This window comes from Podarcis vaucheri (assembly GCF_965113315.1).
Source record: "Podarcis vaucheri genome assembly, chromosome: 3".
Taxonomy (NCBI): Eukaryota; Metazoa; Chordata; class Lepidosauria; order Squamata; family Lacertidae; genus Podarcis; species Podarcis vaucheri.
In genome coordinates, this window is record NC_138761.1 from 6,609,869 (window position 1) to 6,635,948 (window position 26,080).

A 26,080-nucleotide genomic window follows, 5' to 3' on the forward strand; every position below is an offset into this window, starting at 1 on the left:
AGGGCTTTAAAGGTCAGCACCAACACTTTGAATTGTGTTTGGAAACGTACTGGGAGCCAGTGTAGGTCTTTCAAGACCAGTGTTATATGATTTCGGCGGCCGCTCCCATTCACCAGTCTAGCTGCCGCATTCTGGATTAGTTGTAGTTTCCGGATCACCTTCAAAGGTAGCTCACCTCCTGTCCCCCCAAAACAGTAATTCTGTCTTGTCAGGATTCAACCTCAATCTGCTAGCTGCCATCCATCCTCCAACCGCCTCTAGACACTCACACAGGACCTTCACTGCCTTCACTGGTTCTGATTTGAAAGAGAGCTAGAGCTGGGTATCATCCGCATACTGATGAACACCCAGCCCAAACCCCCTGATGATCTCTCCCAGCTGCTGCATGTAGATGTTGAAAACATTTGCCCTCAGATCTGTGGACCAGACCCGGAGGCAGGGATAGTCCTAACGACTAAACCTGCCTCTTCGGTAATGACATAGTCTGGACTTAGCATAACTTCTCCTCCTACCCCTAATCACTGAGATCGGTTCTCCCAGTACACCCCCCCCCCCCGTGGAACCTGCCCCAGCCATTTTGTTGGATGGTCCGCCCCCGCCACTTAATGGATCCAAATGGTTTCTAGAGAGTGGCAGGGGATGCTTTATCTCATGTTGATGGCCTTTCAGCTGATTCCCTGGTGGCCCGCTGGAATGTGGAGTTAACCAGGGCTGTTGACTGTTTGGCTCCAAAGCGCCCTCTCCGATTGAATGGTTTTCCACAGATCTGAGGGCAATGAAACAATCGCTGAGATGTCTAGAGCGCCAGTGGCGGATAACTCATTCTGAAGCTGACCGGACATGGGTTAGAGCTCAATGTCGAGCCTACTAAGTGGCGGTAGCGATGGCAAAGAGGACTTTCTTCTCCGCCTCTATTGTATGTGCAGAAAACAGCAGCAGGAAACTCTTTCAGGTGGTTTGCTATTCAGCGGAAGCACCTGCTACATCAGGGCCCAGTATGGGCCACATGATCTCCTGCAATGATTTTGCAATTTTTTTGCAGATAAAGTCACTCAGATTCAAGAAGAGGTAGACTTCACCGTGGGAGCAGGGCCAGGGCGGGAGAGTGCTAGAGTCCTGTCTAGTCAAGTTGCATGGGATCAATTCCAATCTGTTACCTCTGAGGATGTGGACAGGCTGCTAGGACAAGTGAAGTCAACCACCTGTCTCATTGATCCTTGGCCATCCTGGCTTATAAAAGCTAGCCAGGAAGGGCTGGGCGATGGACTTCGTGGGGTGGTGAATGAATGAACAGACGGGCTGAAAGAGGCAGTTAGGAAACTACTTCTTAAAAAACCATCTTTAGATGCTTCCAATATGGCCAACTATCACTCAGTCTGAAATCTTCCATTCTTGGGCAAGGTGATTGAGAGAGTGGTTGCTGAACAATTCCAGGCATGCCATTTGGATCCCTTCCAGTCAGGATTCAGGCCTCATCATGGGACTGAAACTGCCTTGGTCACAATGGTCTAGGATCTCCGGCGGGCTAGGGACAAAGGTGAGAGCTGTTTCCTAGTTCTCCTGGATCTCTCAGTGGATTTTGACACCTGTTATGTACTGAGTTGAATAGGATCCAAACTGCAGCAGTCTGATTGGTCCTAGAACAATAGGATCCAAATTGCAGCAGTCTGATTAGTCCTAGAACAATAGGATTCAGAATGCAGCAGTCTGATTGGTCCTAGAACAATGCAGCAGTATGATTGGTTGGCAGGAACCACCCAATCCTGCTCCAGATAGAAGTGAATCCACAACCTGATTGGCTTACAGTAGAATTCCGGAATTAGCCAATCATGTGCAGCCCATTGTGTAAATAGTGTATATAAAGCAGATACTGTGAGGGGACTTTCATTCATTCCTCCTCACCACTATGAGCTGAATAAAGAGCATGAAATCACTTTGCGACTCCGAGTATATTTCAACACCATTGACCATAAGATCCTTCTGGACCGTCTAGAGGGGCTGGGAGCTGGGGGCACTGTCATACAGTGGTTCCGCTCCTTCCTCCTGGGCAATGTTCAGAAAGTGGGGGGGGGGGAATGAGTGTTCAGACCCCTGAGCTCTCACTTGTGGGGTGTCTCAGGGTTCTGTCCTCTCGCCCATGCTTTTCAACATCCACATGCAACCGCTGGGAGGGATTATCAGGGGGTTTGGGCTGGGTGTTCACCAGTATGCGGATGATACCCAGCTCTAGCTCTCTTTCAAATCAGAACCAGTGAAGGCGGTGAAAGTCCTGTGTCTGGAGGCGGTTGGAGGATGGATGGCGGCTAACAGATTGAGGTTGAATCCTGACAAGACAGAAGTACTGTTTTGGGGGGACAGGAGGCGGGTGGGTGTGGAAGACTCCCAGGTCCTGAATGGGGTAACCGTGCCCCTGAAGGACCAGGTGTGCAGCCTGGGAATCATTCTGGACTCACAGTTGTCCATGGAGGAGCAGGTCAATTCTGTGTCCAGGGCAGCTGTTTACCAGCTCCATCTGGTACGCAGGCTGAGACCCTAGCTGGCCATAGACTGTCTCATTAGAGTGGTGCATGCTCTACTTATCTCTCGCTTGGACTACTGCAATGCGTTCTGTGTGGGGCTACCTTTGAAGGTGATCTGGAAACTACAACTAATCCAGAATGCGGCAGCTAGACTGGTGACTGGGAGCGGCTGCCGAAACCATTTAACACTAGTCTTGAAAGACCTACATTTGCTTCCAGTACATTTCCAAGCACAATTCAAAGTGTTGGTGTTGACCTCTAAAGCCCTAAACAGCCTTGGTCCAGTATACCTAAAGGAGCGTCTCCACCCCCATCGTTCTGCCCGGACACTGAGGTCCAGCGCCGAGGGCCTTCTGGAAGACATCTGAAAGCAGCCTTGATTAGGGAAGTTTTTAATGTTTAATTGGTTATTGCATTTTAATATTCAGTTGGAAGCCGCCCAGAGTGGCTGGGGGAACGCAGCCAGAGCAGTGGGGTATGAATAATAAATTATTGTTATTGTTATTGTTATTGTTATTATTTGCATTCTCTTATCTCACCAGGCTGGATGCCATGGGATCCTAGGATGAAGAATTCTTCCTGGTAGGCATATGTGCATGCAATTATGCCTAATATACTATAATGAGTGGGCTTGGTGGAGCTAATTTCTGCAAAAGCCTGGGCTACTTCCTGTGACGTTAACATATGAGAGTGCTGGAGGTGAAATAGTTAAACAGGTTACCCAATCAGAACCCAGGGGGGTGGAGTCAGAGGGACTATAAAACCAGCTCTGGGAGGGGCAAAGGGAGGAGTTCGTTGGGAGGTTGGTTGGAGTGGAAGTGAATTGGGATAGTCTGTGGGTAGGCTGAATTAGTGTAGCGAAATAAGCTGAGTCAGGGACAGTTAGGAGCCAGGAAGACAAGTAAATATCTGAGAGGTGGTTTAGTAAGTAAGAGCAGGTAGCAGAAGTTATAGGTCTGGATAGGCACCCCATGATTGTAATTCACTGAGACCGTTTATGAAACCACACGCTTGTTAAATTGCAATAAATAAACAGAAGTTTATGTTCCAACTTAACCCTGACTCGACTCAGTATTATACCAGGTAAGGTCTGGGTGGTGGCAGCGAGAAATAAAGTGGTGGCACAGGGATCAATAGACGGTGAAACGTCCGGGGACCCTGTGCGATCGCCACACTTCCCAACCTGCAATCCTGTGGCGGGAGGGGGCAAGAATCTTTAAGAGGAAGATTCCAGACCTGGTCTGGTTAGTTCAATAATCCCAAAATTCAGACACCAGTGGGTTTTGAAGGATCTCTATATTTCAATTAGCATACTTTTTAAAAGAGTGCAACTCAGGTTGGTTACCATTTAAATGGAAGCAGAACTGAACTTCTTCTCGCTCTCATTCTACCCTCCATATTTTGTCACTCTTCATTTTCCACATTGTGGCCCAGTCCTACTCACTAGACTGTTTTGGGGGACCCTCACCCCCTTTTAGTCTTCTTTTCTTATGATGTTTTGGGCCTCTCCACAAACCATGCCTGCTGACACCTCCTTCTCATGGACGTAAGGTGCCATTTTGGCTTCACTAGCAAGAACACTCATGCTTAGAAATGAAAAACAGAGGGGGAAAGGCTTTTGGATCTGCTTTTATTGCAAGGCACAAGCTCGTGTAAGCCTTGAAAATGTTGCTTTTTTCAATCTGGATGCTTTGGAGAAGAAGTCCCTAGCTGGAGATCAAGCGGGATCCAGTGGCTCTCAAAGAGAGGGAGCATCTTCCACTTTTCAAAGGCATCTATCACTCCTCCTGTCTAAAATGTAGAAACCAGAAACAAAAAGACAACAGTTAACTCAGTTTCATAGCAAGGTGACCATGTTTGAGACACGAAAATACAAAGCAAGGCATGTTGGACCACAAGAAAGATTTCATGATAATATGCCATTGGGTAGGGATAGGTCTGTTTCATTTTTTTATTTCCAGAAACTATGAATTACATAGATTCCCCTTTCGATGAGAATTGAATCAAATCTCTTGCCCATCCTTACCCTTGAGGGACTTTCTTTTCTAGGTACAATTAAATATGTCACAGAATAGTGAGCAAGCTTTCAAGGTCTCCAATATTCTCCTGCAGACTGGATGTTATGCATGGCAGGGGTTTGTTGTCTTTGTGGCCCTGAGGAAGAGTTCTGGGGAAACAGGAAGCTTGCTCACCATTTTGTGATGATGTTTTGAGAAACACGGGAGATACTGGCACCCTGGGGTTCGTTCAGTCCAGTTGCAAATTTCTCTGCAATGACCCAGGACAAAATTTCTTCTTTCAAATTCTTTACATCAGAAACACACAGCTGATTGCAGAGCTGGACCAGCCATGAGGCAGATAAGGACCGTGCTTCAGGTGATAGATGCCCTGTAGACCACACACTCCTTGATCCCCCTCCTGCCCCACTGGCTCTTCCAGTGGTAAAGCACCACAGCATCTTTTTGCTTAAAATTAGCAATGATGGCTGTGCTGCTTCTCTGCCATTGAGGGTAGATTGTGTGGCAGTGGCAGAGCAGGCCATAGCAGCAGGAGCAGTAAAATACGGTGTGGTTTAGGGATTTGGCAAAGGAGAAGTGGCATAAGCTCACAGGGCCAAGGGGCCAAAGACAGCTGGACCAGCCATGAGGCAGGTGAGGACCCTGCTTCTGGTGGCAGAAGCCCCTCAGACAACAAACCCATTGGTGCCCCTCCTGCCCCGCTGGTTCTGCCTGTGGGGAAAGAACTCGGCAGCATCTTGCTTAAAATGGGCAACAATGGTAGTGCCGCTTCTGGACCTGCAACCAACAGGGTATGGTGTGTGTCAGTGGCAGATCAGGCCCTGGCAGGAGGAGCAGGTAGATGGGCTTAGGAACCTTGCCAACAGAATGGCCAAGCAGCAATTAGCATTTTGCATCAAGCGGCAAAACAGGATGTGCCACCCTTGGCTGATTCTGGCATAGGTATTTTTATTTTTATTTTTCCAATGGAGCAATTGAGCTTGCAGGCAAAGGATGATCAGTTTAGGGGACTCTGCATTTGGTATGTGGAGCAATTGACTATTTAGGTAAACGATGCTTTGGGTAATTAATTGAGCAGGTAGCTGGTACTCATTGATCTATGAAAGTAATATATGTAATTAACAAATTGGATATAAGAGGGTTGTGATGGAAAAGTCCAATGGATTTTAACAGCGGATGAATGCTACGTTAAAGGATGCTAAACTGGAATCAGACAGATTATTGTAAACATGCAGACTGATCAATAGTTAATTGTGACAAGCCATCCTAAAGTTTTTCAGGTTGTACGTAATGAAACTAATTTCTTAGTTCTGTGGGTCCCTTAGCCTCAGTCTGAGAAGGGGTGTCAATTTAGGGTGGCAGCCACCCAAATCAGAGGCTCCAAATAATAATAATAATAATAATAATAATAATAATAATAATAATAATAATAATAATAATAATAATATATTATTATTATTATTATTATTATTATTATTATTATTATTATTAACAATAATTTATTATTTATACCTCACCCATCTGGCTGGGCTTCCTCAGCACTCTGGGTGGCTTCCAACAAAATAATAAAATACAGTAATGCACCAAACATTAAAATGAAATGAAATGAAATAATGAAATGAAATGAAAAAATGATCAATCCAGAGGCTGAAGGGAGAGGGGCAGGAGGTGTATTTCTCCTGTGGCAAGAAGAAATTACCTTCTGCAACAGAACAGATCATCATCACACATTCCAATCTCTTGAGAATTATCTGGACAACCTCCATCTATGCAAATACCGTTGCTATATTCACACTCGACATAATTGTTAGGTTCATCGTCTTGTGCAGATCCTGTGCAAAGAGAGAAACAAACATAAGTGTGAAGAAGGAAGTTAATTCACAATAGGCAGAAAGAAAGCCACAAAATCCTTTAGCTTTACAGCATTGCCTACCATTATTAGGTTCATCGTCTTGTGAAGATCCTGTGCAAAGAGAGAAACAAACATACGTGTGAAGAAGGAAGTTAATTCACAATAGGCAGATAGAAAGCCACAAAATCCTTTGGCTTTACAGCATTGCCTACCATTATTAGGTTCATCGTCTTGTGAAGATCCTGTGCAAAAAGAGAAACAAACATACGTGTGAAGAAGGAAGTTAATTCACAATAGGCAGATAGAACGCCACAAAATCCTTTGGCTTTACAGCATTGCCTACCATTATTAGGTTCATCGTCTTGTGAAGATCCTGTGCAAAGAGAGAAACAAACATAAGTGTGAAGAAGGAAGTTAATTCACAATAGGCAGATAGAAAGCCACAAAATCCTTTGGCTTTACAGCATTGCCTACCATTATTAGGTTCATCGTCTTGTGCAGATCCTGTGGCAAAGAGAGAAACAAACGTAAGTGGGGAGAAGGAAGTTAAATCACAATAGGATGAAAGAGAGGAACATCTCCACAGCCCTTTGAACAGGAGTGGCTCTGTGACGCTCTGGGTGCTGTGGCATCCCAACTCCTATCTCCTACCCCCACCCCTGCCACTGGCCACTAGTGTTTACCACCCTTGCTACATTCACAAGGAGAAATGGTAAATGTGCTTATCCAGATATTTGCTCATGAGTGGAGGGTGTCAGTCCACGAAACACGACAGCAAGAAGTGAGGCACACATGGCTTATTAGTTATAGAGAAACTAAAGCCTGGAACTGAAGCCATCAGAGCCTCCAGGACTACCCAGAATAAAAGGCTCTATATTACATCAAGAAACATTTCCCCACTAATTAGACACGACATATGCCAATTTTAGTGAAAGACCTGTGGAAGAGGCAAATCAAAATTTTAATTTTTAAAATGTATTCCATAGAATTGCATAGAATTCTATAAAATCTGACCAAACAGAGAAAAGAGGACGCTACTTTTGTTTTTCCTTACCACTTTTACATGCGATGCAATTTTCCCATGTATTACTGCACCATAATAAAGTTAACATGTGAACATCAAAGCACAGCCATCCTTTGAAAGGCAGTTCTCCCTTCAAGTAATGTTTTTTTTAAAAAAAAAAATGTGTCTACTCAACTGCACGTGAAAAAGTGTAACTTCATGAAAATCGAATGAAAATAAAGGTTATATTAGGGGAGATTGCAAAGCAATGATGGGCATAATGGGGGAAATTCAGCAACACAGTGCATATTTTCCCTAATAGACACACTTTGGTAGGCGATTTTGTCTGATATATACATTTTTATGCAAAATTTACCACTAAAGAAATGTCTCTAGCAAGAAAAGTTAGCTTCCTTTGCAAGGCCACAGATCAGCAATTGCACAGAATAGCAATTGTACTCCTCTCCCTCTTCCACCCCATAATAGGCTGGCAGGTGTCCCTCTGTCTTCTTCCCCTCCATCCCTTACCTGGGGAAGCCAGGAGCAGCAAAGAGAGAATTGCCAAGCCCAGGTGAAGGATCTTCATGGCTCAGGATGAATTGTGGTGGCAAAGCCAGGCAAAGCCGGCTTTTAAACTAAATGGAGCCCCAAAGCTTGCCAAGAGAGGGCAGGTAGGGAGAAGAAGATTTCATAATTGTAATTTCTTTGGGTCGTTGTGACCTAGGCTGACGTGGAAGAGAACGTTGCCAAAATCACGTGCCTCTGGAATGGCATTCCTGCATTCGGTCAGTCATAGCAGTTTCCACAGAAGATCACAAACATTCAGATGTGCTGTATTCATGCTTCAGAGTGAGATAGCTTGAATCAAATGAAACATTTTTGCTGAGGATGCAATGCCCCACATAGGCAGTGCCTGGGGGATGTATCCCTCAGGTAAATGACTCACCCCTCACTTGTCCCCACCACATTGCTGGACCCTTGCGGTTACCTGAAGGAAGGGCACTTTTCACATGTTCACCTCCCACAATGATTATTCTTTTTTTATTAAATTACTTTTTTATTCAAAATTAAAACAAAATATAATATCCAGAAACATATCATCCTTATTTTCCCCCTTTTTCCTCCCTCCTCCTCCTTCCCCCCACAGAACCCACCCACCCACCGACTTCCCTCAGTTCCAGTCTTTGATTTCTCTAAAAATGCTGTTTTCTGCATGTTACACAGTTGTATAGATCCTCAAACAATTTAAGTAATAATTATCAATAAAAAGTTTGTGAATGTTTATTCAAAACCAGCCAAGGAATCCAGTTCGCTTTGTTGCGTCTTCAAATACTTTGTAAAGGGTTCCCATTCATATTTAAAGTCACAGTTATCCTTGTCTCATAGCTTGTATGACAGTTTTGCCAGTTCTGCATAGTCCATCAATTTTTCTTGCCATGCTTCTTTAATTGGGGTTTCTTCAGTCTTCCATCCTTGTGCTATTAAAACTCTCGCAGCCATTGTCGCATGCATGAAGATGTTTTTCACAATGATTATTCTTAGTAGTAGTCTGCTTTTTTCAAAAAAAAATTAATCATATTGAAATAATGCCCCTCAATGAGGCCAAACTTAGATTCACAAAATGTTTAGGGGTATGCGTACCCCTGCGACACCCCAGGAAATCGTGTCCTCCAATCATGGAGAGCCACGTGTTGAGGTGAGATCACCAAACTGCCTTCTTGTTGCAGGGGCGGGCCCATTTGGATGACCTCCTTGCCTCATTGGTCGCCCCTTTGTTATTGGGGCAGATTTCTGTCAGTTGGGGTTTGATTGGCACATAAGGGGCTATTTAAGGGGCTGAATATGGTGAAGTACTTCCTCTTTCGCATTGTGCAGCGGATCTCCCTCCCTCCCTATAATTTTAGGTTGTGTTTTTGACCTTGCTATGCCTGTCTAGGGGTCGTCTGTTTTTGGAGCAGGGGCCCGGTAGGAATTTTGCCACTTGGCTGATGGGCTGGTGCCATTTGGTTTTTGCCTACCATGTAGCAAATCGTCACAACTTTGTAAGGTTGGCGGTTAGGCATTGGTTCATTCTTTTGGTGGAGGGGGTTATGGATTGGCTATGCCTGCCCCTCAATTTTGTTGCTGCTGCTGGGGAATTCCGTTAAAGGAATCCAGGGGCTCAATTTGCTCTGTCTGATCCCCTCTCAGGGGTAGGGCCATGCCAGAGTTCCTGGGAACATCTGGGGTGAACTAAGAGGTGGAAATCTGCCTCTGTGCTCCCCCAGTATGTTTTCCCTTACTGACCTCTGGAGGTTCCAGTTGTCAGTCCAGTTCCTGCTGGTGCAGGTTCAGATAGTCCGAACCAATGCCTAAGCAACCACTCACATGTTGTAAACAATAAAGCTGTGGCCAAATTAATGCCAAAAATCCTAAACAAATATTTTGGAGATGGTTTGGGGGTCTTCGCTTTCAAAAAGCACTAGTAGTAGTAATAGCCTCAAACAGTTCTTCTCCCAAAAAAGATTCAAATCCACTGATTGAAGAGGTTGAGTGGGACATGCAGGGCAAGGAGGTTTCAAAGGTGAAATGATGGACTCTTGTACTTACTTGAAGGAAAGGCAATCTTCACATGCTCTCTTGTCCTTTTTCTCATTCTTGCAATCATCGTCATCCTATTTCTCAGACACCTTTTCCAGACAAGACTCAAAGCAACGTACAAAAATATTTTCAAACTGGAGGGGCTCTGCTTCTCTGCTTGCTCCACCTGCCATGTCCACTCTGCACCCCATAATAATTGGCCAACCTGTCCTTTCCTTTCTCCTTGCCACCCTAGGAGATGACTAAGCCCCCTTTCTCCTTCCCAACCCTGTTTCTGAAGCCAATTCACTCTTCTGTCCTGCGCTCCATGGAGTCGCTGTTATTTGTTGCTAAGGATCAGTGGTTATGGGATCTCCAGATCAGAAACATCCAAAGGCCAATGAGTTAACCTTCTCTGCTTTGAGGTTTCATTTGTGTTTTCATGCCCATTCCTGGTGCTTTCATGCGCAAGGTGCTTGGAACAGAATGTGGGACACTCTGCATGGAATATATGGGTCGTAAACCTTACGACCCATTAAAGCTTCAAACAAGATGGAGGGGAGAAGATCACTCTGATCAAATGCCCGGCAGTTATTAAAGCTTCAGAATGGACAATTATAGTGATCCCTTATCCACTGAGATAAACAATGGATGAAACTGCATATTAATCTAAATAATCAAATACCATGTGATTGAAGAATTTGATCAAGATGCCATAGGTGTCTTTTGCAATGGACAAAGTATGAAAACAACTGGCTCTGCAACCAATTAAGCTTGCAATCAAAGGACGATGTATTCAGAGACTACTTAAGTAATTGATGCTTTGTGTAACTAATGGAACAGGTAGCTGGTACTCACGTGTTTAGTCGTTCAGTCATGTCCAACTCTTCGTGACCCCATGGACCAGAGCATGGTACTCACTGCTCTATGAAAATGACATTTTGTGTAATAAACAAGTTGCATTAGAGATACTTTGTACTGCCAGTGGCTGTTTAATTGACGAAAAACATAATTAAGACAACTGTAAATCTTGCAGGAGGTACAACCACTCAATATAATGACTTTAATGATTTTGTTTTGGCTTTTATGCTTTTTATGTTTCTGAAAGAATAGAATGGCTTTCAATTGGAGATATTAGACACAGATATTGCCACAGAAAATAAAAAAATACGCCTTTATGCTACAGGGGCTGCGAGAACACTAATTGCTAAAAATTGGGGAAAAGAAACAATACTGACAAAAACAGAATGGCAAGACAAATTATTTGATTATATGGAATTGGCTAAATTGACAGAGGCAATTAGGGGCCAGCCCAAACAAATATATCCAAAAGAATGGGAAGAATATAAAGATTACCTTAAAAAGCAGTGCCCTCAAATTAATACTTGGACTTGTTTTGATTAATTTCTGCAAAATAATTTATGGTACTTAAGTTAAAACAGAAAGTATAAGGGATAATAAAAAACTAAAAAGGAGACAGTTTACCAAAAATTGAAAAGAGAAACGTGTTGAGGATGAAGGAAGACAATTGGAAGTAAAGAAGAATTGAAATATGGTATTTCATATGGACGCAGGTGGCGCTGTGGGTTAAACCTCAGCGCCTAGGACTTGCTGATCGCATGGTCGGCTGTTAGAATCCCCACGGCGGGGTGCGCTCCCGTTGCTCGGTCCCAGCGTCTGCCAACCTAGCAGTTCGAAAGCACCCCCGGGTGCAAGTAGATAAATAGGGACTGCTTACTAGCGGGAAGGTAAACGGCGTTTCCGTGTGCGGCTCTGGCTCGCCAGAGTAGCTTCGTCACGCTGGCCACGTGACCCGGAAGTGTCTGCGGACAGCGCTGGCTCCCAGCCTCTAGAGTGAGATGAGCGCACAACCCTAGAGTCTGTCAAGACTGGCCCGTACGGGCAGGGGTACCTTTACCTTTTATTTCATATGGAGGGGACATGGAGGGGACTATTTCATATAAGGAATATAAAATCTGGTTATAACAAGAGAAATCCTGTGTAGAGGGAGAAACAAATACCATGGTCCACAAGGGAAAGGAAAGTTCATTCAGAAGAGGAATCACAGAATCATAGAGTTGGAAGAGACCACAAGGGCCATCGAGTCCAACCCCCTGCCAAGCAGGAAACACCATCAGAGCACTCCTGACATATGGTTGTCAAGCCTCTGCTTAAAGACCTCCAAAGAAGGAGACTCCACCACACTCCTTGGCAGCAAATTCCACTGCCGAACAGCTCTTACTGTCAGGAAGTTCTTCCTAATGTTTAGGTGGAATCTTCTTTCTTGTAGTTTGGATCCATTGCTCCGTGTCCGCTTCTCTGGAGCAGCAGAAAACAACCTTTCTCCCTCCTCTATGTGACATCCTTTTATATATTTGAACATGGCTATCATATCACCCCTTAACCTCCTCTTCTCCAGGCTAAACATGCCCAGCTCCCTTAGCCATTCCTCATAAGGCATCGTTTCCAGGCCTTTGACCATTTTGGTTGCCCTCCTCTGGACACGTTCCAGTTTGTCAGGAAGAAGAGGAGGGACAAGAGGAAGAAGAGGAGGAGAGCCAGCATGGTGTATTGGTTAAGAGTGGCGGACTCGTAATCTGGTGAACCGGGTTCGATTCCCCGCTCTTCCACATGCAGCTCCTGGGTGACCTTGGGCTAGTCACACTTCTTTCAAGTCTCTCAGCCCCACTCACCTCACAGAGTCTTTGTTGTGGGGGAGGAAGGGAAAGGAGAATGTTTTGAGACTCCTTCCGGTAGTGATAAAGTGGGATATCAAATCCAAACTCTTCTCTTCTTCTTCACAGGCCCCCCTAAAACAAATCCTAACTACACCCATGCTTCCCATAATTGTAATCTCCTTGGGACACTGTGACTTAGGCTGACGTGGAAGAGAACGCTGCCAGAATCACATGCCTCTGGAAAAGTATTCCTGCAGTCTGGCAGTCATAGCAGTTTCCACAGAAGTAAGATCCCAATTACAGATCACAAACATTCAGATCTGCTGCATTCATGTTTTAGAGGGAGGTAGCTTGGATCAACAAAAAGTTTATGAGGAGGATGCTTTGCCTCACATAGGAATTGCTTCCTGGGGTGTTGGTCATTCTTTTTCAGAAAACTCTGAGTTTCTGTATGTAACACGAGGCTATGGCTGTGTAGCTGGATTGCTTACACAGGTGCAATGATAAGACAGTGAAGTCGTGGACATGTGCATTGCATTATTTTTTATTTTTTAAAAAAATGTCTTTTTATTAAATATTTTCTTGGTTTACAAAAGTATGTGCAATCTCTCTCTCTCTCTTTTGTCAAGTAACATTTTTTACAGATCACTTTTATTTGCTGAGACATTAGGAAGATAAGGGAGAAAGAGGTGGAGGGGGGAGGTGATTGGGGGTGGGGTCGGGTGGCGATGTTTCTATTTTACTTAATATATGTGGGGTTTTGTGTCAGCGTCGCTTCTGCAGGTTCTCTGCTACAGTGGTACCTCTGGATGCGAACAGGATCCATTCCGGAGCCCCGTTCGCATCCTGAGCAGAAAACAATCGGTGTGTGAGCATCTGCGCTTGCGTGGGTCGCAATTCGCCTCTTCTGCACATGTGTGTGATGTCATTTTGAGCGTCTGCAAAACGAGCAGCAAAACCCGAAAGTAACCCGTTCCATTACTTCCAGGTCGCTGCGGAACCCAACCTAAAAACACTCAACCTGAAGCGTCTTCAACCCAAGGTATGACTGTTCAGTGGTACCTCGGGTTACATACGCTTCAGGTTACAAACGCTTCAGGTTACAGACTCCGCTAACCCAGAAATATTACCTCAGGTTAAGAACTTTGCTTCAGGATGAGAACAGAAATCACGCAGCAGCAGCGTGGCGGCAGCAGGAGGCCCCAATAGCTAAAGTGGTGCTTCAGGTTAAGAACAGTTTCAGGTTAAGAACGGACCTCTGGAATGGATTAAGTTCTTAACCAGAGGTACCACTGTATTTACTTGTGTTTCTTTGGGGTTGGGGTTGGCCTAGGGTGTGGTTGTTTGTTTGTGATTGGCTGTGGTGATCTTTGTTTTCATGTGTGAGTGGGGTGGGTGGGTGTTTTGGATCAGGTTAGCCATATTGATTTGTTCATTGCATTATTTGACTGATGGAGAGAGTTTGGGTTTTGATCTGCTGAGACGATCCACAGCAGTCTCTCTATTTAACAACCATTAAGCTTAATGACAGGCCATAAAGTAATCTCCCTGCAACAATCGTGTGTTGCTCATCAATCAAGACTCAGGGCTGATTTCCTCACACTTTGCTGCAGACTGTATTTCAGCTCTGCTAAATGCCTGGTCAGAAGTGTGCCAGGCAAATCTGTTTATTTAAGGTGCTGGCTTTGACCTTTAAAGCCCTGTGTGGCCTAGGACCCATGTACCTACAGGACTGCCTCTCCTGGTATGCTCTGCGGAGAACTTTAAGGTCCACAAATGACAAGGTCCCAAGTCACAAGGTGGTTATATTGGTTTCAACTAGGGCCAGGGCCTTTTCAGCACTGGCCCCAAAGTGATGGAACACTCTGTCACAAGAGACTAGGGCCCTGCGGGACTTGACATCTTTCTGCAGGGCCTGCAAGACAGAGCTCTTCTACCTGGCCTTTGGTTTGGACTCAGTCTGACCCTTATGTTTCCCTCCCCTTATGGTCTTGATTTATCGGCTACTTTAAAATGAGGCTGCATTTTAAATTGCATTTTAACCTGTATTTTAAATTGGTCCCCCCATTATGTTTTTTTACTGTGATTTTATTGGTGTTAACTGCCCTGAGCCCGGCTCTGGCTGGGGAGGGTGGGGGTATAAATAAAATGTATTATTATTATTATTATTATTATTATTATTATTATTATTATTATTGCAGCTTTCATGCCATAAAGAGCCACATTGCCAGTGGGCATCATCCCTATGGCAAGTCTGTCCCCACCACCTTGCTAGACCCTTGTGGTTACTTAAACGAAGGGCATTATTTTACATGCTCGCCTACCCAAAGTATTATTGTTAGCATTAGTAATAGCGTCAAATAAAATCCTTCAAAAAGAAAAAAAAATCTGGTTTTATTTTATTTTTTAAGGTGACTTAAAAAATAAAATGAAACCAGTGGGCTGTATTCCACTGCTCGTTCCTATCACCAACCCCCCTAGTCTCCTCTGAAATGCCGTTGTAAAGATATTGCTGCAATGTGTCCATCAAATTGGTTTCCACAAAAGCAACATGGCAGTTACAGACCACAGATGCTCAGCTGCTTTTAACATTGCCCGTCTCTTGCATCACCCAAGATTTCCACATTCCTTTCTATTAAAACCTACGCAACTATCTTCAGATGTAATTTTTTTTTTTAAGAAAATGGCTGTAAGGAGTTAAGGTATCCGAGCAGGAATAGACCATAACATAAAAAAAGGGTGTGTGTGTTTAAAGCACCTGCTGTCATTTAGGAGACAGACAAAACATCCAGAAAAAACATCCAGACCTGTGATACAGGCATCCCTGACTGTTTGCCACGCTAGCCAGGTCAGAAAGGCTTTGCGTTCCAAAAGAGCAATTCAGCATGAAGTCTACACTTTGGGTTTCTGACATGCCAGATTTCTGCACACAATGAGGTTTCATGTCCACACTGATCAACGTCTTCCTCATGAGAAGCGCTGAAGCAGAGACTGGATGACCCTCTTTGAAGGATGCTGCAGTTATAGGCTGCCTTGAAGATCTTGCACTGAGCTCAGGCTTGTGGGATCTCTCGAGTTACCGCTGGCAGGGTTTCCATGTCTGGCTTACAGGATCCCTCCTCTTTTCCAAACAAGGCCAGAGCCAGGCTATCAGTGTGTGAAGTCACAATGAGTCAGGCCATTGGTTCATCCAGGCTTCCCCAATTTTGGCCTACAACTTCCATGATCCCCAGCTAGCAGGACCAGTGGTCAGGGATGATGGGAATTGTAGTCTCAAAACATCTGGAGGGCCGAGGTTGAGGAAGCCTGGTCTACACTGACTGACAGTGTCTGTCCTTGACACTCCCAGGCCTGCCTGGAGATACTGGGGACTTTACCAAGGACCTTCTCCATCCTTATTTAAAGCAGCATGTTGAGGACAATCAACAATTCTGGATTGAGAAAAAACTCAAATTTCTTCCCCATCCCCAGCAATGAGCTTGACCAAAGCTTTCTTCCACTTTGTCCCACAGCTTCTGGGGTGAGAGTCTTCACCATGGACAAAGATTTGCTACGAAATTTAAGCTCTGTAATCCTCTTTACAGAGGCATAGGGATACAGGAAGGTGCCTTGACCGTGTCAAACCATTGGTCCATGTATCTCAATGCAGTCTACGCTGACTGACAGCTGCTATCCAGGTCTCTGGGCCAGAGTCTCTCCAAGCCCTAACCTGGAGATGATGGATTGAGGCTGGACTGTTCCATGGAAAAGGGGAAATACTTGATCTCTGCTGCCCCCAGAGGGCAGGGTTAGATTTATTTGGCTTAAGTGACACGTAGATTTCAGTTGAACATCAGGAAAGCCTTCTTGATGGTAAGGGCAATCGTAGTGGGCTTTTGCTCACTGGAGAGCCTTGTGCTGGGAATGCTCAAGTTCTGGGTTCCCTGCACTGACCAGAGAGTGGAAACTAGATGACCTTGTAGACTCCCTCCAACTCTTTCCTATAAATCAACGACAAATTCCAAGTCCTCATCCTTTTGCAGCCAAAGCATCACCAACTGTGCACAGGAGGGATGTATCAGCATGGCCCTACCTGCCCACAGGCTATCTCGCCAGAGTCACCCTGCATATTTAAAGATTAATCGCTCAACCCTAGTTTAGCCTCACTGTGTCCTAACATAGGTCAGTGTCATCAGCTGCTGACCAAACTGGCAGTAAAAAAAGCAACCCAGATAAATTCTGCATCTGCTTCCATTTCCCCTGAATTATTGATGCTCTCTAGCGTGTGTTGCTATTATTGCCAAGCCAGATGCATCTCCAGGGATGCGATCAAATTTTGAGTGCCCGTTTTCCCCCACCTCTTAGATTCTGGGGAATAATATAAGGAAAGGAAGAAAAGGGAGAGAAGATACAAAGATGGGCATTTAGGGTACTGTTGCTCAATTTAGGTCTCACCGCTGAGTGCCTGGTCAGGGCTGTGCTGGTGGCAAGTTTGGACCTTCACAGTTGCACTCGAGTGACTCAGAATTCAATTCAATTCAGCTCACAGGTTAATGTGAACTTATCAAATTTAAACTTCCCCGAACAGTACACGAACCAAAACGCAGCTATTTTGCACAATCCACCCCATTCCCCGCTCCTCCACATGCAGCTGCTGGGTGACCTTGGGCTAGTCATGCTTGTCTGAGGTCTCTCAGCCCCACTCACCTCACAGAGTGTTTGCTGTGGGGGAGGAAGGGAAAAGGAGATTGTGAGCTGCTTTGAGACTCCTTTGGGTAGTGATAAAGCGGGATATCAAATCCAAACTCTTCTTCTCCTGGTTTTGCAACCCAGCATGCCAACCAATGGGATGCGGGTGGCGCTGTGGGTTAAACCACAGAGCCTAGGACTTGCTGATCAGAAGGTCGGTGGTTCAAATCCCCGCAACAGGGTGAGCTCCCATTGCTCAGTCCCTGCTCCTGCCAACCTAGCAGTTCGAAAGCATGTCAAAGTGCAAGTAGATGAATAGGTACCGCTCTGGTGGGAAGGTAAATGGCATTTCCGTGCGCTGCTCTGGTTTGCCAGAAGTGGCTCAGTCATGCTGGCCACATGACCCGGAAGCTGTACGCTGGCTCCCTTGGCCTATAGAGCAAGATGAGCGCCGCAACCCCAGAGTCGGCCACGATTAGACCTAATGGTCAGGGGTCCCTTTACCGTTACCTTTATGCCAACCAATACATGTGTATATAGGGGAAAGTGTGCATTAAAAAGCACACATTTAATAATATGTATTATTATTTATCGGAACGCAGGTAGTGCTGTGGTCTAAACCACTGAGCCTTGGGCTTGCCGATCGGAAGGGTGGCAGTTCGAATCCCCATGATGGGGTGAGCTCCCATTGCTCGGTCCCAGCTCCTGTCAACCTAGCAATCTGAAAGAATATCAAAGTGCAGGAAAAAAATAGGTACCACTCTGGCAGGGAAGGTAAATGGCGTTTCCGTGTGCTGCTCTAGTTTTGCCAGAAGCAGCTTAGTCATGCTGGCCATATAACCCAGAAAAAACTGTCTGTGGACAAACATTGGCTCCCTTGGCCTGTAAAGCAAGATGAGTGCCGCAACCCCAGAGTCGTCCGCGACTGGACTTAACTGTCAGGGGTCCTTTACCTTTTTTATTATTATTTATATTTCAACTTTTCCCCAGAATGTGACTCAAGGTAGCTTACAAACAGATAAAAATACAAAAAAGCATATAAAAATAATTGCTAAAAAGTAATTAAACTTTGATAGGATTGAAACGATATAAGAAGCAGCTCTGTGCATTGCATATGGGAAAATTGCTTGCATAACAGGCAAATACAAATTTAAAAAGTGAACGGCAAGATAAAAAAGCAATGAAATGCTGACAAACTTCCACAAAGAGGTTTTTGGTATTTTTTAACTGCAAGCTGTTGCAGAAATGCTGAAGGTAAGACCGAAAAAAGGGGAACCTGAGAAAAACTGAAATTGACAGCTTTGTTCATCTCTACCCACAAGAGCAGCAGGTTCTGTTATTGCATTTTAATTAAAATGCTGTGGTTGTTCAGTTCACCAGGCAGGGGAATAATTCTACTCAGTGCAAGATGCAGGTTTGGAAAATTAATCAAGCACTGCAGGTAAGATAAGGAATGCTACAGTTCAAAGAGGGCTGCTTGGCATAGCCAAGGTGAAACATTGCCATCATGTTCCATCTCCTCTTGGTTAGGCAAGCTTTAATTACCTGTTAGGATGGTGCCAGGTTTAGATTTCACCATAATGCTCTTGGAAATGCGGTAAGAAATGCAGTCTCAGGGCGAGAACTACAACGTTGGCCAATGGGAAACGGCCACATAAAACAGCCTTGCAATTGAGCCTAGAAAATGTTGCTATCCTATCAACAACAGGCTGACACAGGTATGATGACGATCAAAAGCTGTTGGCATCCGTCTGTCTCAGGAGACAATGGAGGCATATTCCTTGGGGGGGGGAGTTATGCGCCTGAATCAGATGAGTTTTGCTGAATCAGACCAATGGCCTTTCTAGTCAAGCATTGTCCCAGTGGCCACCCAGATGCCCGCAGGATTTGAGCATGGCAGCTCTGTTATGTACTGAGTTGAATAGGATCCAAAATGCAGCAGTCTGGTTGGTCCTAGAACAATAGGATTCTGAATGCAGCAGTCTGATTGGTCCTAGATAAATGCAGCAGTATGATTGGTCCGCAGGAGCCACCCAATCCAGCTCCAGGTGGAAGTGAATCCACAACCTGATTGGCCTACAGGGGAATCCTGGAATTAGCCAATCACGTGCAGCCCATTGGGTAAATAATGTATATAAAGCAGATATTTTGGAGGATCTTTCATTCCTCCTCACCACTATGAGCTGAATAAAGAGCATGAAATCCACTCTTGACTCTGAATATATTTCAAGCTCTATCTCCTCTAGCGTCTGATATTTGAAAGCCTTGCTGCCTCCAGCTGTGAAAACAGAGGCTAGCCTAGGGTGACCAGACGTCCCCGGTTCCTGGGGACAGTCCCTGGATTTGCAAATCTGTCCCCAGACAAATTCTGTCTCCGGAATGTCCCCAGATTTGCAAATCTGTCCCCGGGAAATGTGGCAGTGGCAGCCTCAGCAGCCCAGAGCCAGCCTGGTAGTGCAGTTGGCTCTGGCTGGCTTCAGGAGCTGCTTGCTGCTCGCTGCAGTGGCGCCCGTCATTTTTCCTCTCCGGAAGTCTCCATATGATGTGTCTTGTGTGCAGCACATCATATGGGGACTTCCGGAGAGGAAAAATGGAGGGTGCCACGCCAACGAGCAGCTCCTGAAACCAGCCAGAGCCAACTGAGCTACAAGGCTGGCTCCGGGCTCCTGACTGCCACTGCCACTGCCACTGCCACTGCTGAGGGGAACAGGGGACGTCTGGCGATACAGATCTCCTGCCCTCTGCCCCCTTTGTTCTGTCTGATTGGGGGGGGGCTCAGGAGTCATGGGCGGGCAGCCGTTGCCCAGTTTTTTAAAAACTCTGCGCATTTATGTTTCACAAGATGTGAAAGAAGGGCTTTGCACCTTGCCTGGCAGAGAAACCGCATGCCTTGCGCCCCTCCTGGGTAATGGCCGCCTGCCTGCAACTCCTGAATCCACCCCCCCAATCTATCAAAACAAAGGGGGAAGGGGGCAGGAGATCAGGGAAGGCTTGGGAGTCACGGGCGGGTGGCACGCCGTTGCCCAGTTTTTTTAAAAAAACTCTGCACATTTATGTTACACAGGGTGCAAAAGAAGGGCTTTGCAGCACCTTTATACAATATGCATGTGTGCTTGGGCCCAGGGTCTTTTGCCTCACCATCCCCACTACTGACTCCCTGTTGCTACTCAGTTTCAAAAAAAAAAAAAAAGTGTCCCCAGATTCATTGAAAAAATCTGGTGACCATAGGCTAGTCGTCATTGGTAACCCTTCTCAATGAATTTCCCCAATAGTCTTCTAAAGCCATCCAAGATGGCAGCCATCACTGCCTCCTGGGGGAGTGAGTCCCATCGTTTGACTGTGCTGCCTGTTGCTAGGAATCAAAAGTGATACTTCTGCAGAAGTTTCAAGAAAATTGGAGTAAATATTTGATGTATATAAGAAACAATTGTAAATCTTTGAAGACACTGGTAGGGTTGGAATAACTCTTACAGCAGCGGGGACTTCCGGTCGGTGCCAGCGCTTAATGGCGGTCCTACCTCCAAGCTCCGGAGAAGGACTGCTCCGCAAGTTCGGGTCTTACCCGCTACGGCGAGCGGGGGACCCCTAAAATCTCAGGCGCTGAAGCCTGAGAGCAAGGAGATTCGGTGGGCACCTTTGCGCCCCCCGGTACTGTGAAAGAGCCTTTTTAAAGGCTCCGGAGCGGCATCGGGAGTGAGCGCGGTGCTGAGAGTCGCTACCCAGCCTGCGGAGTGAAGCCGCGTCGCCATAAGCGGAGAGCGCCGATTTCTTCCTGAAAAGAAAATCTGGACTGAATTCCCGTGAGTAAGAGCAGAAAAAGAATTGGGACCCTTTAAAATTTGAAAATCTGGCTGAAAACGGGAGGGAATAAAATAAGGAAGTCTGCCCCCCCCCGGACTGCAGAAATTTAAAGCAACGAAAGACCCTGCTGCAGTTACAAGAAACTTAGTTGCGAACTGTCAACCCTGAGCTGTCAAAAGTATCTCTTCCCCCCTGATCGGAGGAGAAGGGGGGGGGGAGACAGTCTTGTGAAGATACTCTTAATTCAAAGGAAACAAAGTTTTCCACTGCCCTGATCCCCTGGGGACGATCTGCCAGGAATTAACACCAGGAAAATTGTTCTTTAAAATAGGTATGAAGTGGATATAGACTATACCTTAAATGGTGAACGAGTTATAAGACTTGAACGGGACTTTGTTACAGATATTTGATTAGCTAAATCTACCTGGAGAAAAAGTTTTAAATAACTTTAATGGCGGACTTCTGACTCTTTACATCCGGCTTTCTGTTTCTTTGTTTCCTCCAACTTGGACACTATTAATTGCTCCCTCTGGAGGACTAAGAGGGAAAAAACTGTAAAGTAACTGGCTGACAGTGGGATTTTCCATCGCAAGTTTTTCCTGTGAGAACGGCCTTGGGATATGAGTGGCACGGCAGAGGAGATAAGAACCAGATCTAAAGCTAAAGTGACACAAAAGAAAAGAGGCTCAATCTCTGGCAATACAGTGCCTCCACCGGAAAGTGTGACAGCAGCATCAATGGAATCTATGACACAGGCACTGCTTAAAATAAATCAATCCCTAGAGGCCTTAACAAAGCAATCTACAGAAAATTCAAAGAAATTGACAGAACTCACAGCAAGACTGGACTTGAACACCACGTCAGTGGCAACTAATACAGAATCCATAAATAGACTGATTCAGGAATCTACAGAAACTAAGAAAATTGCAGAGAGTGCAAGATCTATTGCCGGGGAGACACAGGAAAAACTTGCACCGATAGAGAAAAAGGTGAATGAGCATGAAGCGGCCCTCTCCTTACTGGAGCTACAACGGAAAGAACGGAATCTGAAATTAAGACAGGTCCCAGAGAATGAAAAGGACAACCTGACGGAATTTCTCACAGAGGCAATTTTGGAAAATTGGCAAGGAGATCTGGAGGAGGATGAAGTAGAGATAACAACTGCTTTCAGACTTGGTAGAAAGCAAAGTGCGAAGCCAAGGGATTGTCTGATCACCTTCAGAACCAAAGAGGAAAGAGACAAGATACTGAACCTTCATTATCAAAAAGCTTTGGTAATTGGAAACATTCAAGTCCAAATCTTTAAGGACATCCCTAAATACATCTTGGAAGTGAGGACTTTCTATAGAGACTTGGCCAATTTGCTGAGGAAGAACTTTATACCTTTCAGGTGGGAATTTCCACAGGGGTTGTCCTTCAACTACAAAGGGAAGAAAAGAAGAATAAGATCAGTACAGGAAAAAGAAAACTTCTTGGAGAGGAACCTAGAGGATCTACAGAAAGGTACGGTGGGCCTGGCAAGAGGAGGACAAGAATCAACACCAGAAGGAGGAGGGCTAACAGACATTGCAAATCTATCATTTGGATTAACACAACCGCCAACTGAAGAGGAAGAAAAGCTTGGAGCAGTCGGAGGGTCAAACATCTAATAAATAAAATGTCTCTGCAACTTCTTAGTTGGAACTGCAACGGTTTGAACCATCCCAGAAAAAAACGACAAGTTTTTCATATTTTGAAAAGAGAACAACTGGATCTGATATGTCTACAGGAAACCCATATAACCAGAGCACACAGGAAACTGTTGGTGAACAAAAGATTAGGACAAGAATTTATATCTTCTGACAAAGTAAAAAAGAGAGGAGTAGTGATTTATGCAAAAGAAAAATTGGACCCAAAAATGAAATTTAAGGATGAAGAAGGAAGATATTTGGCAATCGAAGTACAGATTCAGGGAGAAAAATATTTGATAATTGGAATATATGCACCTAATGATGGGAAGGCTGAATTTTTTAAGAAGTTGCATGAAACCCTATTGGACTACCTCGACTGCAAAATAATACTGATGGGGGACATGAACGGAGTGGTCTCCACAAATATGGATAAGGCACAAAGACAAACAATTTCTAAAGAAGGAAGACTACCAAAGACTTTCTTTGAGATGACGGAAAATATGGATTTGATTGACATCTGGAGAACAAAGAACCCTCTCGAGAGAGAGGGAACCTTTTTCTCGGAATCTAAAATGACATGGACAAGAATCGACCAAATTTTGGTATCTAGTGTGATGGCTACAAAGATAAAGAAAGTAGAAATCTGCCCCAAAACCTGCTCCGACCATAATGCAGTAAAGATGGAAATGAATATGACAACAACTGGATCCTTTAGATGGAGAATGAATGACTCCCTATTTAGAGACGAACAATTCTGTAAAAAGGCCCTAAAGACATTGAAAGATTACTTTGAGATAAACCTGAGAACAGAAGTGGAAAAAAGAACAATCTGGGACGCGAGCAAAGCCGTGATGCGAGGCTTCCTGATACAACAGAATTCAATTAAGAGGAAAAAGCAAAATGAAAGGAAAGAAAGAATTTTAGAAAAAATGAAGGAAGGAGAAAAGAAATTGAGGTCTAAACCAAAGTCTCAAGAAATTTTGAGAGAAATAAAGTATTACCAGACGCAATATATGGAACTGACAAATCAAGAGATAGAATGGAAAATTAAACAAATGAGACAAAGGACTTTCGAGTCAGCAGACAAATGTGGGAAGCTTCTTGCATGGCAATTGAAAAAGAGGCAAAAATTGAATACAGTCACTTGTTTGGAGATAGAGGGAAAGAATATTCACAAGCCAAATGAGATAAGTAATTGTTTCCAAAGCTTTTTTAGGAAATTATACACACAAGGGCCAGCGAACGAACAAGAAATAGATGAATTCCTTAAAAATCATGGACTACCCAAAATTTCAGAACAGAGCAAGCTGACTTTGAATGAGAAAATAACAGAGCAAGAAATAGAGGAGGCCATTCAAAAAGCGCAATTGGGAAAGTCTCCAGGACCAGATGGTTTGACGGCTAGATACTATAAAGCTTTGAAAGAATGTTTAGTGCAACCATTGAAAGAAGTTTGCAATGAAATATTGGAGGGGAAAAAGGCACCTGAAACGTGGAAAGAGGCTTTTATTTCGCTTATACCAAAAACTGAGACTGAAAAGAATCAGGTCAAGAACTACCGCCCGATATCATTACTAAATGTGGATTACAAAATATTTGCAGACATTTTAGCAAAAAGACTGAAGAAAGTACTGATAGGCGAGATTCATAAGGACCAAGCTGGCTTTCTCCCGGGAAGACATATGTCTGATAATGTGAGGAACATAATAGACATTGTGGAACTGCTGGAAATGAACATTAATAGAAAAGCGGTTTTGATCTTTGTGGACGCGGAGAAAGCCTTTGACAATATTTGCTGGAGTTTTATGAAAAAGAATCTCCAAGGGATGGGGGTAGGCCAAGGTTTTGAAAATGGTATAGGTGCAATATATTCTGAGCAGAAGGCAAAGCTAATTGTGAATAATGTGGTAACAGAAGAGATAGCTATAGAGAAAGGAACACGACAGGGATGCCCTATCTCCCCTCTACTTTTCATACTGGTCCTGGAGGTTTTGTTAAATATGATTAGAAAGGACCAGTTGGTTAAAGGAATTCAGCTCGGAGTGAAAGAGTATAAACTGAGGGCATTTGCAGATGACGACCTAGTTTTGACTCTACAGCAGCCAAACACCAGTACAAAAAGAGTTTTAGAACTGATTGAGATATTTGGTCAAGTTGCAGGATTTAAATTGAATAAACAAAAAACTAAAGTGCTGGAGAAAAATTTAACAAATGAGGAAAAAGAGACATTTCAGAATGAAACAGGTTTGGAGATAGCAAAAAAAGTGAAGTACTTGGGGGTGAACTTGACAGCGAAAAATGTGAACTTATTTAAAGACAATTACGATAAATGTTGGACAGAAATTAAGAAAGATCTAGACATATGGTCAAGGCTGAAACTTTCCTTGTTAGGCAGAATTGCTGTTATCAAAATGAATGTATTGCCTAGAATGTTATTCCTGTTTCAGACATTACAAATAATAGACAAGATGGACTGTTTCAAGAGGTGGCAGAAAGACATATCGAAATTTGTTTGGCAGGGCAAAAAGCCAAGAATAAAATTTAAGACATTAACAGACGCAAAAGATAGAGGAGGTTTTGCCCTGCCGGACTTAAGACTTTACTATGAATCAGCAGCGTTCTGCTGGTTGAAAGACTGGCTGCTCCTCGAGAATACAGACATTTTGGATCTTGAAGGGTTTGATAACAGATTTGGTTGGCATGCATATATATGGTATGACAAGGTAAAAGTGCACAAAGGCTTTAAGAACCATATGGTAAGGAAAGCTCTGTATAATGTCTGGATAAGGTATAAAGATTTGTTTGAAAGTAGAACCCCTAGGTGGCTGTCACCAATGGAGGCAAAAGAGGTGAAAAAATTGAATATGGATTCTAATTGGCCTAAATATTTTGAAATGATAGAACAAGATGGTGAAAAAGTAAAATTGCAGAGTTTCGAGAAACTGAAGTTTAAGGTGAGAGATTGGCTACATTATCGACAGATAAATGAAGTATTCAAACAGGACAGAAAGAAAGGCTTCCAAGTGGAGAAGTCAAAACTAGAAACAGAACTGTTAGAACCCAATACTAAAAACTTGTCAAGAATGTACAACTTGCTGTTGAAATGGAATACTCAAGATGAAACGGTGAAATCTAGTATGATTAAATGGGCACAGGATATAGGGCATGACATTGAGCTTGCTGACTGGGAGCAGTTATGGACCACTGGTGTAAAATTTACGGCATGTAATGCCTTAAGAGAAAACATTATGAAAATGATCTACAGGTGGTACATGACTCCGGCTAAGTTAGCAAAGATTTATCATTTGCCCA

General features: G+C 44.2%; 1 long non-coding RNA gene across 6 annotated transcripts in view; it reads right to left on the reverse strand.

Annotated features, from left to right (window-relative positions):
- The window catches only part of LOC309529640, a 350,951-nt gene that overhangs the window by 60,703 nt on the left and 264,168 nt on the right, over nucleotides 1–26,080 (reverse strand). The window contains exons 1-5 of one of the 6 annotated variants that reach the window (XR_014218249.1): nucleotides 7,921–8,463; nucleotides 6,864–6,893; nucleotides 6,733–6,762; nucleotides 6,237–6,369; nucleotides 4,133–4,310 (exon numbers count right to left, since the gene is read on the reverse strand). The exons of 1 other annotated variant lie outside the window; for it this stretch is intronic. This is a non-coding gene — a long non-coding RNA (uncharacterized lncRNA). Of the gene's footprint in view, nucleotides 1–4,132; nucleotides 4,311–6,236; nucleotides 6,370–6,470; nucleotides 6,618–6,732; nucleotides 6,763–6,863; nucleotides 7,005–7,920; nucleotides 8,464–10,809; nucleotides 10,976–26,080 lie in introns of those variants that run through there. 4 more of the 6 variants (XR_014218247.1, XR_014218248.1, XR_014218250.1 and 1 more) reach the window with 4 other exon arrangements.